Source organism: Sturnira hondurensis, unplaced genomic scaffold (genome assembly GCF_014824575.4).
Source record: "Sturnira hondurensis isolate 20B ecotype Veracruz unplaced genomic scaffold, ASM1482457v3 Scaffold0021490, whole genome shotgun sequence".
In the NCBI taxonomy this organism is placed as follows: Eukaryota; Metazoa; Chordata; class Mammalia; order Chiroptera; family Phyllostomidae; genus Sturnira; species Sturnira hondurensis.
In genome coordinates this window covers 1,845,647-1,858,337 of record NW_028094121.1, presented here as the reverse complement: position 1 = coordinate 1,858,337, position 12,691 = coordinate 1,845,647, and the positions used below count along the sequence as shown (strand labels likewise).

Below are 12,691 nucleotides of genomic sequence, written 5' to 3'. Positions count from 1 at the left end.
GCCCTGTAGTGTGTGCCTGGACTGAAAATCAAACCCACAGCCTTGTGTTGCACAGGATGACGTTCCATCCAGTGGAGCCACCCGACCAGGGCTCAATAAGTCTGATTTATCATAGCAGAGTGGAACCATCTCTCCGGGGGCTCTTGTATTCACAAAGTTTACAGAAACGGATAGTTATATAAAACAATCCAATAGACTAATTTATATGAAAAAAATGCAGTTATCAAAAGAACTGGAATCCTCTAGGTGGCAGATCACTAAATTCTGTCCCTCTGGTTATTTGCTGAGTGAGCTTAGATCACACCAGGAAAGTGTACTGAAGCATTTCTTAGCTGAGGCAACCTGAAATGTTCTCACCCGCTACAGGCATGGCATGGACAAGGAAACCAGAATGCTCGGCTGGCTTTACGGAGGCAGGGCTCCGAGGGGCAGTGTTAGTACCCATCTCTGGGACTGCCTTGTTTTTGGCTGTCATGGCTAATTAAGCCCTTTGGTTCACAGACTCTCTCTTCAAACAGGATACAGAACAATTGGTTGACAAGATTGATTAAAGTTTCTTTTACTAAATGACAATCACATCTGTCTTCTTGATTCCTCCTACATGACCTGTATCAGAATTTGGCTTGTTTTTTGAACATGTTTGTGGACAAGCTCTTGGCTTACCCCCACATGACAGCTAATCTCAGGGCTGTACTAGTCAACTAGTCAGTTTAGGCTAGCCAGGTTAGGCTGCAGTAACAACTAAAACAATCTCAGTGACTTACAACAAAGGTTTTATTTCCTACATGTCACGTGGCTATGCACATCTTCATTCTGGGACCAGAGCTAAGTACTTCTACTTGGGATGTGCTGCTCTCATGGCAGAGGAAAAATAATAAGGGAGAATCAAGAAATGGCCTGCATTTCTGCTCAGAAGTGGCTCATGCCATTTCTATTCATATTTCATTGATCAAAAGAAGGCTAAACTTGATTACATGAGGGTAAGAAGTATAATCTCCTATAGACAGGCCAGACAGGGAAGGAAGGCGTAAGAAAGGGAGGGGCAAAGAATATTGGTAAGACTACAAGGACTAATATTGCCTATGTGCAATATAGGCACTGTTACCTATGTTACCAATTAGTATGACTGTTACCGGTTATAATACTATTAAAATATTAATATACTCCTGTACTAGCTGGTAACTAGCTGCTGCCGCAAGCCTCCTGACAATTCCCTCCCCTAAGACTCCCCTATTCACAAACTAGCATGAGGGGTTAACATCTAGTGCAGAACGGTAGCTCCAGGACTTCAAACCTACTAGATCAACGCTTGAACACCACCTGTGCGCAAGTATGTTTGGTGCCTCCCTTGGCTAATTTCCTCTGCTATGTAAATATTTATTAGTTTAATTTTGAGTGCAACTTGATTTCCAGGCTCTTAGAGGGAAACTCACTGCAGCTCTTACATGCTGTGGTTATTTAATAACAATAATATTTGTGTTGCTTTCTACACAATGACATCTTTTGCATAGTACATGCAATAATGCTCAGTAAATATCTGTAGAAAGACCTAACTTTTTCCCATTAGGTAAACTTCTCTACTATCTCAACATACTATTCATTTTGAATCTTAATTCATTTTTATACCATTTCTCATATCTAAAAATATCATCTCTAACTTCTTCAGAACACATTTGCACTTTACAAAGCACTCTCCCTTACACCATTTCATTCAATCTCCCCAACACTCCCAGGAGGTAGGAATTAGATCATTTTACAGATGATGAAATTGAGACTCAGTGAAGTCAGGTGTCTTACAGCTACTTGAGTTCTGTTCATTCATTCATCAAATATTGAGTGCCTGAACTTAGATCTGTTAAGGTTGGATTTAAAAACAATTTTCCTGAATTCAAGTTAAGGGTTTATTCCACTATTCACAACTATGTTATCACCAGGGCCATAAACTCAAAAGAAGGAAATAGTAAGTCTGTTAATTTTATTGTTGAAGACCCCTGCAACACAAGTCTCAGAAAGGCTCCAAGGTCATTTGTAAAACTCAAGGTAACCACTAGCAGGAGCAATCTCATTTCTCTCTGTGCTCACTACCTAAGCACTAACAATCTCACTATAGGTAATTCCCTTCAATATATATTCAATGAATTTATCCACAGGTTTTGGAGCTATTTAAATTGAGTTTTGACACTAGCTGTGGAACCCGAACAAGTTACTTATCCCTTTGAGCTTATTATCTGTAAAGTAAAAGTAATACTAATGTCCTAGAACTAACTCGTTGTGGAGATTAAATATATAAAGTATGAAAAAGATGTGGTAATGCTCATTGTAGCTGGGGTTTCCAACCTTTTATGAAGTTTTAAACTCCGCATTCAAATAAGAAAAACAATGCTTATGTCATTGTAAGACTACAAGCTGACCACTCTTGGGCAGCTGTTCTTTATTCTGGAGTATATCATTTCAGTTTTCGTGTTAAATCTTCTTTTACCGCACTGATAACCTGTCGTCTTCAACGGCGCACTTAATCTGGAATGCCCCTGTCGCCTTTCGTCCCCGAGCTCTTTCTTCCAAAATCAAGAATGAACACATACATAAAGCAACTTATTCTTTAAAATGCAAAACAGCGCGTATCACAGGAGAGATCCAGAAGTATAAAACGCCCTAGGGAGGCGACCAGGGAACGCCTCCGGATGCCCCAGAAAAGGGCGGAGCCAGAACGCTCTCAGATCTCTTTCTGCCTCACAATGTTGTCGCTCTTCCCAATTCTCGCGAGACTTCAAGCGATTCAGCTTCTGCGTATTACAAGACACTGGGAGTCGAGGCGCCACGGGAGGGGGAGGGGAAGAGGGGGACGGTGGAAACGGCGTGGCCGCCATCTTGTTTGCACCCCCGCTTCGCGCGCGTTCCGCTCTCCGTGACGCACTCTTCCCCTCCCTTTCCGCGGTGCCCAGGGCCCTGCCTTGCTCTACTCCGCCGGAGCGCGGGGGCTGCTCCCGCTCTTCTCTGGACTCCTGAGTGTGTAAGTGTGCGGGAGCTCTGTGGGAGGAAGGGTATGAGGTGAGCGGCAACGGTGGGGGAGGGGCAGCGCTTCCCGCCTTCGGCTGCGACCTCACTTCCCTCGCACGGTCGCTGCTGTAGTTCTGTCCGGCCTGCCCGCCGCCATGTTGTGTTGTCTCCGGGGCCGCCGCTGTCGCCGCGCTCGTGGGGTCCCTGTGCCTCGCCGGCCCGGCCCGCGGGCTTTCTCCCATTGGCGGAAGGCGACGGCGGGGGGGCTCGCTCGTGATTGGTTGGTGGCGGGGAGGCCGAGGACCTGGCACCTTATTGGTCGCGCTGGCTCCGGCCTTGGGGTTGATGGAGGAATCGGAGGCTGCAGAAATTGCGCGTCTGGGCTAGTGCAGCCGGGCGATGACTCCCTACGGCGCAGGCGTGNTCGCCGGCCCGGCCCGCGGGCTTTCTCCCATTGGCGGAAGGCGACGGCGGGGGGGCTCGCTCGTGATTGGTTGGTGGCGGGGAGGCCGAGGACCTGGCACCTTATTGGTCGCGCTGGCTCCGGCCTTGGGGTTGATGGAGGAATCGGAGGCTGCAGAAATTGCGCGTCTTGGGCTAGTGCAGCCGGGCGATGACTCCCTACGGCGCAGGCGTGGGGTGGAGGTTGGGGTGAACCTAAAGGCCTTAAGGGAGGGGAGATGATGATGGTCTGGCAGGTACTTTGGAGTAGCCTGTGCATGGCCGGGAGTGGGAGGCCTAGGATAGGGGCATGAAAGCCCCAAGGGTGACAGACCTGAAAACACTGAAACCGAAGTTACAGGCCGAGAGGATCTTCAGGATCCAGGGATGCTAAACTTACAGTGTAACGCGGTTCGGAAGTGACCCTAATGTCCATGGATAGCAGGTCTGAGAGCTCGGTATAACAGGAAAGGGCTTCAGGCCCCTAGGGACATAAGGAAAGTTAGGAGTGGATCAGGGATTTTGCTACACAGTGCCAGCATTGAATGAAACACTGCGGCTTAGGTGGAGTCCTGGAGTCCTGGAATATATGAGGAAGAAGTAAACAGACTCAGCCTGAGGGAGAGATCGTATTGGATAGTGTGCTGGTCTTAATAACTGAATGCCAAGCGGAGGAGGCACAGCATTAAGTAGTGACAGATCTGCAGGAGCAAGAAAGTATTGGGTTGGCTAGAAAGTTTGTTTGTTTTTTTCCTAAGATGGCTCAAGTAGGGCTGAGTTGTCTTTAACTTCATTGGAAACAGTTTTGTTAGATTCTGTTACAGCTGTCATATCAGCACGCATAAAAAAAACCTTACCAAATTGGTGAATTTTGGGGTAGCCATTTTAATATTCAGGATGGAAGAAGATACGCAACTTTTCCAGCATATTCTTTATTATTTCAAGAAAGGCAAAAAAAGCAACTGAAATGCAAAAGAAGTTTGTGCAGTGTATGGAGAAGGTGCTATGACTGATTGAAAGTGTGAGAAGTGGTTTGTGCTGCAGATTTCTCACTGGATGCAGCTCACCGTTGGGTAGTCCAGTTGAAGTTGATAGTGATCAGATTGAGACATTGAGAACAATCTATGTTATACCACATGGGAGATAGCCAACATATTCAAAATATTCAGGTCAATAAAGTTACTGATGAAAATGAAAAATGTGACTTTTACTTTACAGAAAAAAACTAGATGGAATTTTTGACCAACCCTTTACAAAGAATTTTGGGGTTCATTTTCAGACTTGGGAATTATATATAGTAAGGGAGCAGTTATAGATTATTGGAGCTCAGGACCATGCAGCTAGTTTTGAGATGTTCTCTATGAAACTTTCTTGCTTTAGAAGGATAGATGTGTTAGGTTTCTCTTTAGCAGAAGAGAGTTTGACAGAGATCCTGGTTCTTGGCTCACATACTTCCTTTTATGTGTGTCTAAAAATATACCCACTGTCATATGCATTTTAAAAAATATTAAAAAAATAAGTAACCCAGGCCTGGCTGGTGTAGCTCAGTGGATTGAGCGTGGGCCTGCGAACCAAACAACCAGTCAGGCTGTTTTCGACTCCCAGTCAGGGCACATGCCTGGGTTGCAGGCCAGTTCCCAGCAGGGGACTCACAAGAAGCAACCATACATTGATATTTCTCTCCTTCTCTCCTTTCCTTCCTCTCTAAAGACAAATAAATACAATTTAAAAAAAAATAAGTAACCCAGAAGGAAAATAAATTAGCGCATAGCTTCTTGCATCTTGTCTTAAGTAACAGGACTTGTCAGCATTTTCTGGTTCATGTTTCAAAAAGTTTTTGATGTAATTAAGAGTTGTCAGAGTCAGCTTGTTGGGTATACATTCCTTTTCCATTGACTGGTATGACTTGGATTGTTTTACATTTGTGTCTTCTAAGGTTCGGGGAGCAGGGAAAAACATTTGTGTTAAACCTGTTTGTTTTCCTAATTTGTTTTTTCTTGCCTATGTTAGATGGTTCTTTCTGGCTTTACATAGGTGTTATGCTTCTGTTTTCATGTCAATTTCAAGAAATTCTTGTGGTTTACAGATTTGGTCACTTTTTATGTGAATGCACATAAGTTTTTTGAGAGAGAAATAGTACTTTCCAGTGATAAAGGAAGGAATTGACACTTTGGGGCATATTTTATTAAATATGGTGCCTACCTACAACATTCCTGGTAGGTAGGGCAGATAAGAAAGTTGAAGATCAGAGAGGTTAATTAAGTAGCACGTCCAGTGTCACTTAGTGGTTGAACTGGGATTCAAATTTAAGTTGCCTGATGCCAAAGCCTTTGCTTTTATCTGCTACCAACATAAACCTGACTAGTCAAGCTCCCAGATAGTTCTGTATTTTAAAACAGATCATCTTTCTTTGATTTGTGTGTGTTAGGAGAGTATTGAGTGGTTGAATATAAATAATAAGAATTTGTAGATCTTACATTAGGACTTCTAGTCAAGATGGAAGTGTAGGCAAACACTGCTCACCTCCTCGCACAACCACGGCAAAAATTACAACGAAACTACAAAACTGTCATCTAGAATTGTCAGAAAATTTAGCTGTATGGAAGCCTGACAACCAAGGAATTAAAGATGTCACATTCATCTAGGTGGGTCCAGGGGGCAGAGAAATGGCTAGGCGTGGAGACATAGTTACAGAATGGGCAGTCCTATACTTACGTGTGGTGGATAAAAATTGGGAAGGATTTCTTGGGAGCGAGGGATCCTAGCTCCACAACAGACCACCCAGCTCAGGGTTCCAGTGCCAGGAAGATAAGCCCCCATAACTTCTGGCTGTAAAAAACAGTGGGGTTGCTACAGTGGAAGAAACTGGGATTCTCAGGAGTCTCCTCTTAAAGGGTTTGCAGACCTAGGACTTATGCAGACTCACTCCCTTTGGGCCTTAGCACTGGGGCAGCAGCTGGAAGGGCCCCAGTGGCATATGGGGGGAAATTGAAGTGTCTGGCATCAGGGCGAGTGCCTGGGGACAGCTTCCTCCCAGACAAAATTTCAGAGGCCAGGCAGTGGCATTGTCCTTTCTCTGAGCTGTCCCCCACACAGAGCCATGGACCTTTGACACCTTATCAGAGACTCCACCTGCCTAATTTGTACAGGTTGCCACATCTCGGCAATTACCTAAGGCTCTTCTCCATCCAATTTATGGGTGCTCTTTTCCATAACAGGACACTACTAAAGATGGAATCAAAGCAGCTCTACCTAACACATAGGAACAAATACAGGAGGCTGCCATGAGTAGACAAATATGGCCCAAATGAGAGAACAGAACAAAATTCCAGTAAAGAAACTAAATAAAATGGAGATAAGCAATCTATCAGATGCAGAATTCAAAACACTAGTTATTAGGCTGCTCAAAGAACTCATTGGGTACTTCAATAGCATAAAAAAGACCCAGGCAGAAGTAAAGGTAACAATAAGTGAAATTTACAGGGAACCAACAGTGGAGTGGATGAAGCCAAGAATCAAATCAATTATTTGGAACATAAAGAAGAGAAAAACATTCAATCAGAACTGGAAGAAATAAAAAGAATCCCCCAAAACAAGGATAGGCTAAGGAGCCTCTGGGACAACTTCAAATTTACCAACATTCAATTCATGGGGGTGCCAGAAGGAGGAGAGAAAGATCAAGAAATTGAAAACTTATTTGAAAAAATAATGAAAGAAAACTTCCCTAATTTGGTGAAGGAAATAGACATAGAAGTCCAGGAAGCACAAAGAGTCCCAAACAAGATGCAAAGAGGTCCACTCCAAAGTCACATCATAAATAAAATGCCAAAGGTTAAAGAGGGAATCTTTTTTTAAGGATATTTATTTATTTTTTTAGAGGGTAAGGGAGGGAGAGAAACATCAGTGTGTGGTTGCTCTTGCATGCCCGCTTCTGGGGGCTTGGCCTGCAACCCATGCATGTGCCCTAGATTGGGAATCGAACCAGTGACCCTTTGGTTTGCAGGCTGGCACTCAGTCCACACAGACACACCATCTAGGGCTACAGAGAGAATCTTAAAAGCAGTAAGAGAAAAACAGCTAGCTACAAAGGAGTTCCTATAAGGTTGTCAGCTGATTTCTCAAAAGAAACTTTGCAGGCAAGAAGGGACTAGCAAGAAGTATTCAAAGTGATGAAATGCAAGGATCTACATCCTAGATTACTCTATTCAGCAAAGCTATTATTTAGATTGGAAGGGCAGATAAAGTGCTTCCCAGTCAAGGTAAAGCTAAAGGAGTTCATCATCACCAAGCCCTTATTATATGAAATGTTAAAGGGAGTTATTTAAGAAAAAGAAAAATACCAAAACTATAAAGCATTAAAATGGCAATAAATTCACAACAATCAACAGCTGAATGTAAAAAACTAAGCAAACAAGCAGAACAGAAACAGAATCATAGATATAGAGATCATTTGGAGGGTTATCAGTTGGGAGAGGGAAGGGGAGGTATGGGGAAAAATGTGTAGAGATTAAGAAGTACAAATTGGTAGGTACAAAACAGACTGGGGTTGTTGAGAACAGTAAAGAAAATGGAGTAGCCAGAGAACTTAAGTGTGTGTCCCAAGGACATGACCTAAGTGGAGGATTGTCGGAAGGAATGGGTGGTACCAGGTGGAGGGGGGCAAAGGGGGAAAAGTTGGGACAAATATAATAGTATAATCAATAAAATATATTTAAGAAATGAATTCGTAGTACTGTTTCAAAGATTCAGACCACAGAGTGGTAACTAGTTGACTATAGGTTCTTCAACTAGGTATTTAAATCTTACCCCCCTTGTTTTAAGAGTTTTTAATTCATTTTTAGAGAGAAGGGAAGGGAGAGAGAAAGAGAGAGAAACGTCAATGTGTGGTTGCCTCCTATGCATTCCCTCCCCGCTGGGGACCTGGCCTGCAACCCAGGCATGTGCCCTGCCTGGGAATCGAACCCATGTCCCTTCGGTTCACAGGCCCACACTCAATCCATGGAGCCACACCAGCTAGGGGGACCTCTTGGTTTCTAATGTGAAGGGAAAGATCGACAAAGTAAACTGCTGAAGTTTCCCCAGACCCAGATTGTTCCTGGTTAAAAAGTATGTACAGAGAGTTTAAGAATCTTCATTCTTTAGAACCAGCCTTCAGAATATTGCTGACATAGTCTTTCTATTTATGGAAGTGATTAATGCCAGGCAGTGAGAAACTACCAAGTGCATAGTGTAAAAAAGCTCACTAGGGAGCTTTTTTAAACATCACCAGTTCTTAGGATGTTTGTCTCTAAACTCCGGGATCTATCTAAAAGCCTAGTGTCTCCTCCAAACTGTGGAATAATGATTCTAGGATATACTTGTCCTAAATGATGTATAATACTAAAACTGATACAACAAAATATTTTCAGTTCCCAGTATTGCATGGAAATCTTTTAAGTAATTCAGGTTTCAAGGGGAAAGTCTTAATTGCTTTGTTTGTTGATGTGATTCGGTGAGAGTATTCTCCCTTTTATTTGCAATTACATTGCAGCGTAGAAGATAAAGAGAGAAAGAGGGTTTGCCGAGCATTTTGTGCATTGCTCATCTTAGCTTTATTTGGCTCAGTCATTAAGTTAACCAGGTAACTTATGACAGTTTTGGAAGGTTATGACATCCAAAACTTAGTTTCTTTTTTAGTAAGTCTGGACAAGATTACAAAAACATTCATATACATATAGATTTTTTATTCAGCAAGCATTTCTTGACTACCTGCTCTTCAACACCAGTGACTGCCTTCATTCCACATTAGCTCCTTATCCCCATGGCTGCTAGCTGGACTTTGTAATCATTTGGAATTGACCGCCCTAGAAATCCTGAACTCTCAGGAAGTCTGAGTAGGTCAAAGTTTATATTAAAAACTTGTGAAGAGCAGCTTTGTCTGCTCAGCAGAAAACATACTAATGTTTTATACTTTACGTACTGTCCAGGTCATCTTATTTAATCTTTACAACAATCCTAATCTCATTTATGCTTACACGTTTTTAACTTGGCCAAAACTGATTCACTGTACAAGAAAAGGTACAAGTTTTCTTATCCCCATTTACAGAGAAATGGAGGCATGAGGGGCTATCAGGTGTCGTGCTGAGACAATTTTTAAGTTCACATCTCTTATTTTTTATTTCATAGGCACTGAGCCACTAAAGGTACCCAGGAGTAATATAGTCCCTGCCTTTTAAAAAAGGGTGTTTATTTACTTTTAGAGGGGAAGGCAGAGAGAAAGGAAGAGAAACATCTATGTGTGGTTGCCTCTCATGCATGCCCTACTGGGGACCTGGCCCACAACCCTGGCATGGGAATTGAACCAGGAAGCCTTGCTTCTCAGGCTGGTGCTCAGTTCACTGAGTTACACCAACCAGGGCTAGTTACTGCCTTTCATTGTGTGCTTACGTTGTACCATCTGGGGTTCCCTTAGAGTTAAGGAGATACACACTGTGGGAAAAGGAGAGAGGGGAGGGGAAGGCACGGGTGTGCTCCCTGGAGGGTGAGCTTGTGCTGGGACCTTCATTTTGAGAGTTTTAAAGGCTGGAAGTTTAGGGAAGGATCTCAATAGAATGTTCATCAGCTTTTCCAGGTGTGCCCTATCAGGGCTGTGATCTCCACTTATTAGCCAGTGCCTGGGCAGAGGGTTATTAGTCATTGCAGCTGGTCCTGGCATTTCCCACTGGTTTTGCTGCTTTTCTGGGCCTGGAGCTGAAATATTCAATACAGCTGAGGCCTAGGTGTTATCTCTGGGGAAAAAAGATGAGAGTGTCACAAACTGCAGGACCAGTGATATGCCAGGGGAGGAAAGGCCACCCTGGGGGAGAGGTCTGGCACCAGTTTTGCCCATTGCTAAGCACCTGGGGCATTCTGCCCTGATGACCAGTATCTGGCTATAAATTGCTCGGACAGTGTGGTTCACTATCTGTCTCAGTTTCCCCATTCCTTTTGTCAATGAATTTTCATAGCTTCTTACTATTCGGCCTCAAAGTAATTCACTCAAGATCACATTGCAGAGCCCAGATTCAAACATAGATCTGTAACTGTTAATTCTTTCTTACACAGTTTGTGGATCCCTTACTCTTAAATACTGTGTTCTCTTGGCCATAGAATATTGTGAGAAAAGAAAAATCCTTGCATCTTAGCTCAGGAAGTGACCTTTGATTCTTTCAGGAATGTCCTTTGTAGTGAGGCCCTAAATAGTATGATAACCTTGACAAGGTCACTCTCCAGTTTTCCTAGCCAAGTCTAGGGAAGTACAGTGGAGTCCCTGGACAGCATTGCTTCGCCTGTGGGAGCATTGGCTTGATGGCAGAGATGTCTCTAAGGCAACTTTTGTGTTTTGACAAGTTTGCCTCATTCACAGGAGGAAGAATGGCAGAGGACATTATTAGGTTCACAAGTGACCTTGAGGTTCATTCTAGCCTCAGGCATACAACCTGGGAAGAACATTCCTTAGCCAGCTAGTTGTTCTTTTCCATTCTATTTCTTATGCTCAAAGCAAACTGAATTATCTGATGTCTTACAGTCTCTCTTTTTCATTTTGTTTATTCAGATTTTCTTGCGTACATTGTGGCTAGTTAGGAAGACTACAAGGTCATTTTAGTGTTTTCCCACAGAGGCTCAAAGCACCTAACATAACGTAAGTAGATTAATTGTAGGAGGAAATGGATTTAAAATATAGTGGTCAAAAAGTGCCCTTCGGAGGCAGCAGTGTAGCTGCTGACATTGGAGTCAGACCTGGGAAAGAATTTGCCTCTGCAGTGGATTTATTCTCTGTGTTAGCTGGGGGTCAGATTCTTAACCTGCCTGAGCTTTAGTTTCTTCCTGTGTAAAGTAGTGGTAATAATACCTATCTTATAGAGTGATTATAAGAAATGAACATAATAGCATGTAATAAATAACTGTCACTGAGTGGACCTTTCTTTTTACAATAGCATAAAATCCATCCCGACAGCTTCCCTAATGAGGAGGCCTTTTGTATTATCTACTGTGTATGTACAGTAAGATTTCTACATGGGGAGCAACCACTTGACATGAAAGAAATAGCCTAATTAGTTGTGCTGTTGTGGTTTAGGAGTTTGTTTTAGGGTTAGGTTGTTTCCTGATCACCTCTGTTAATCCCCAGTGGTGATGATTCTGGTGAGATGAAAACTTTCATATTTACCAAATAGCCATGGTTATTAAAATCAGAACAATTGTTTTTATCCTGTCCAAAAAGAAATTTTCATTATAGTAATTTAAAATGTTTTCTAATTGTAGAGCTTGTCAGTGGAAGTTAGGACTGTAAATTTGTTTTATAGTCACCTGGGTCACATTTTCTTTGAAATAAGCAGGAAGACAACATTGTGGAAAGGTTCAGGAAAGAATCTCTGTGCCTGCCTACATTTTTGCTAGGTTGCAATATTCGCATTCATCCCACGCTTCTCCGTGTTTAGCAGAGATGTATGTGATGGCAATGAGGCAACACCTGTACTCATTTTCAGTATTGGAGTTGTATTTTTCATTTTGATTTAAGTTGGTTTTTTTTTGTTTGTTTGTAGACAGATTACTTCTAAATCTAGTGTTTTTTCTGTTATATAGTAAAAGCTTTCTAATGAAAACCTTCAGATGCAGTTTAGAGAGAGGAACTAGTCTAACCTTTGCATTTGAATGTTTCTAGTAGTGTAGATTTAAATTAAAGGTTCAGATCTCCATGTCCAAGATACAGTATAAGCTACCCTATATAAATGAACACCCTCCATTTAAAATCAACTATATCATTATAAAAAAGTTCTGAGGATCATTCTAAATACATTCGTAGGTATGAGCTATCAATAGTGGTCTTGAGCAGTGCTTCAATAAATGCTTTCTGTAACTCATAGGAAATAAATTGGAATGTAGAATATTTTGTATCATGTTGTTGATTAAAATCTATTAGTGTTACTGAAGTTTTCACAGGTTATCGTTAACCCTGTCCTCAGGAGCAATAGAGTATCCATTAGTCAGTAGGAAGTGAGATTCTTTGTCCAGTGTTGGGAAAACATATCCCCTCTCCAGTGGCATGATATGTCCATTTCAAAGAGAAAGTACGTGCTATGTGCACAGTTGAACATCTTTGCCATTTTTTAGAAATATTTTATTTACTTATTTTTAGAGAGAGTGGGAGAGAAACATCAATGTGTGGTTGCCTCTCATGTGTCCCCTACTGGGAACCTGGCCTGCAACCCCAGCATGTGCCCTGACTGGGAATTGA

General features: G+C 42.5%; 1 protein-coding gene across 2 annotated transcripts in view; it reads left to right on the top strand.

Moving 5' to 3' along the window:
* Positions 1-2,766: 2,766 nt before the first annotated feature.
* Positions 2,767-12,691, top strand: part of NFYC (nuclear transcription factor Y subunit gamma) — a 67,001-nt gene continuing 57,076 nt past the window's right edge. Inside the window, exon 1 of one of the 2 annotated variants that reach the window (XM_037032673.1) lies at positions 2,767-3,006. The gene's annotated coding sequence lies outside the window, so the exon portion shown is untranslated. Of the gene's footprint in view, positions 3,011-12,691 lie in introns of both variants that reach the window. The other variant, XM_037032672.1, reaches the window with a different exon arrangement.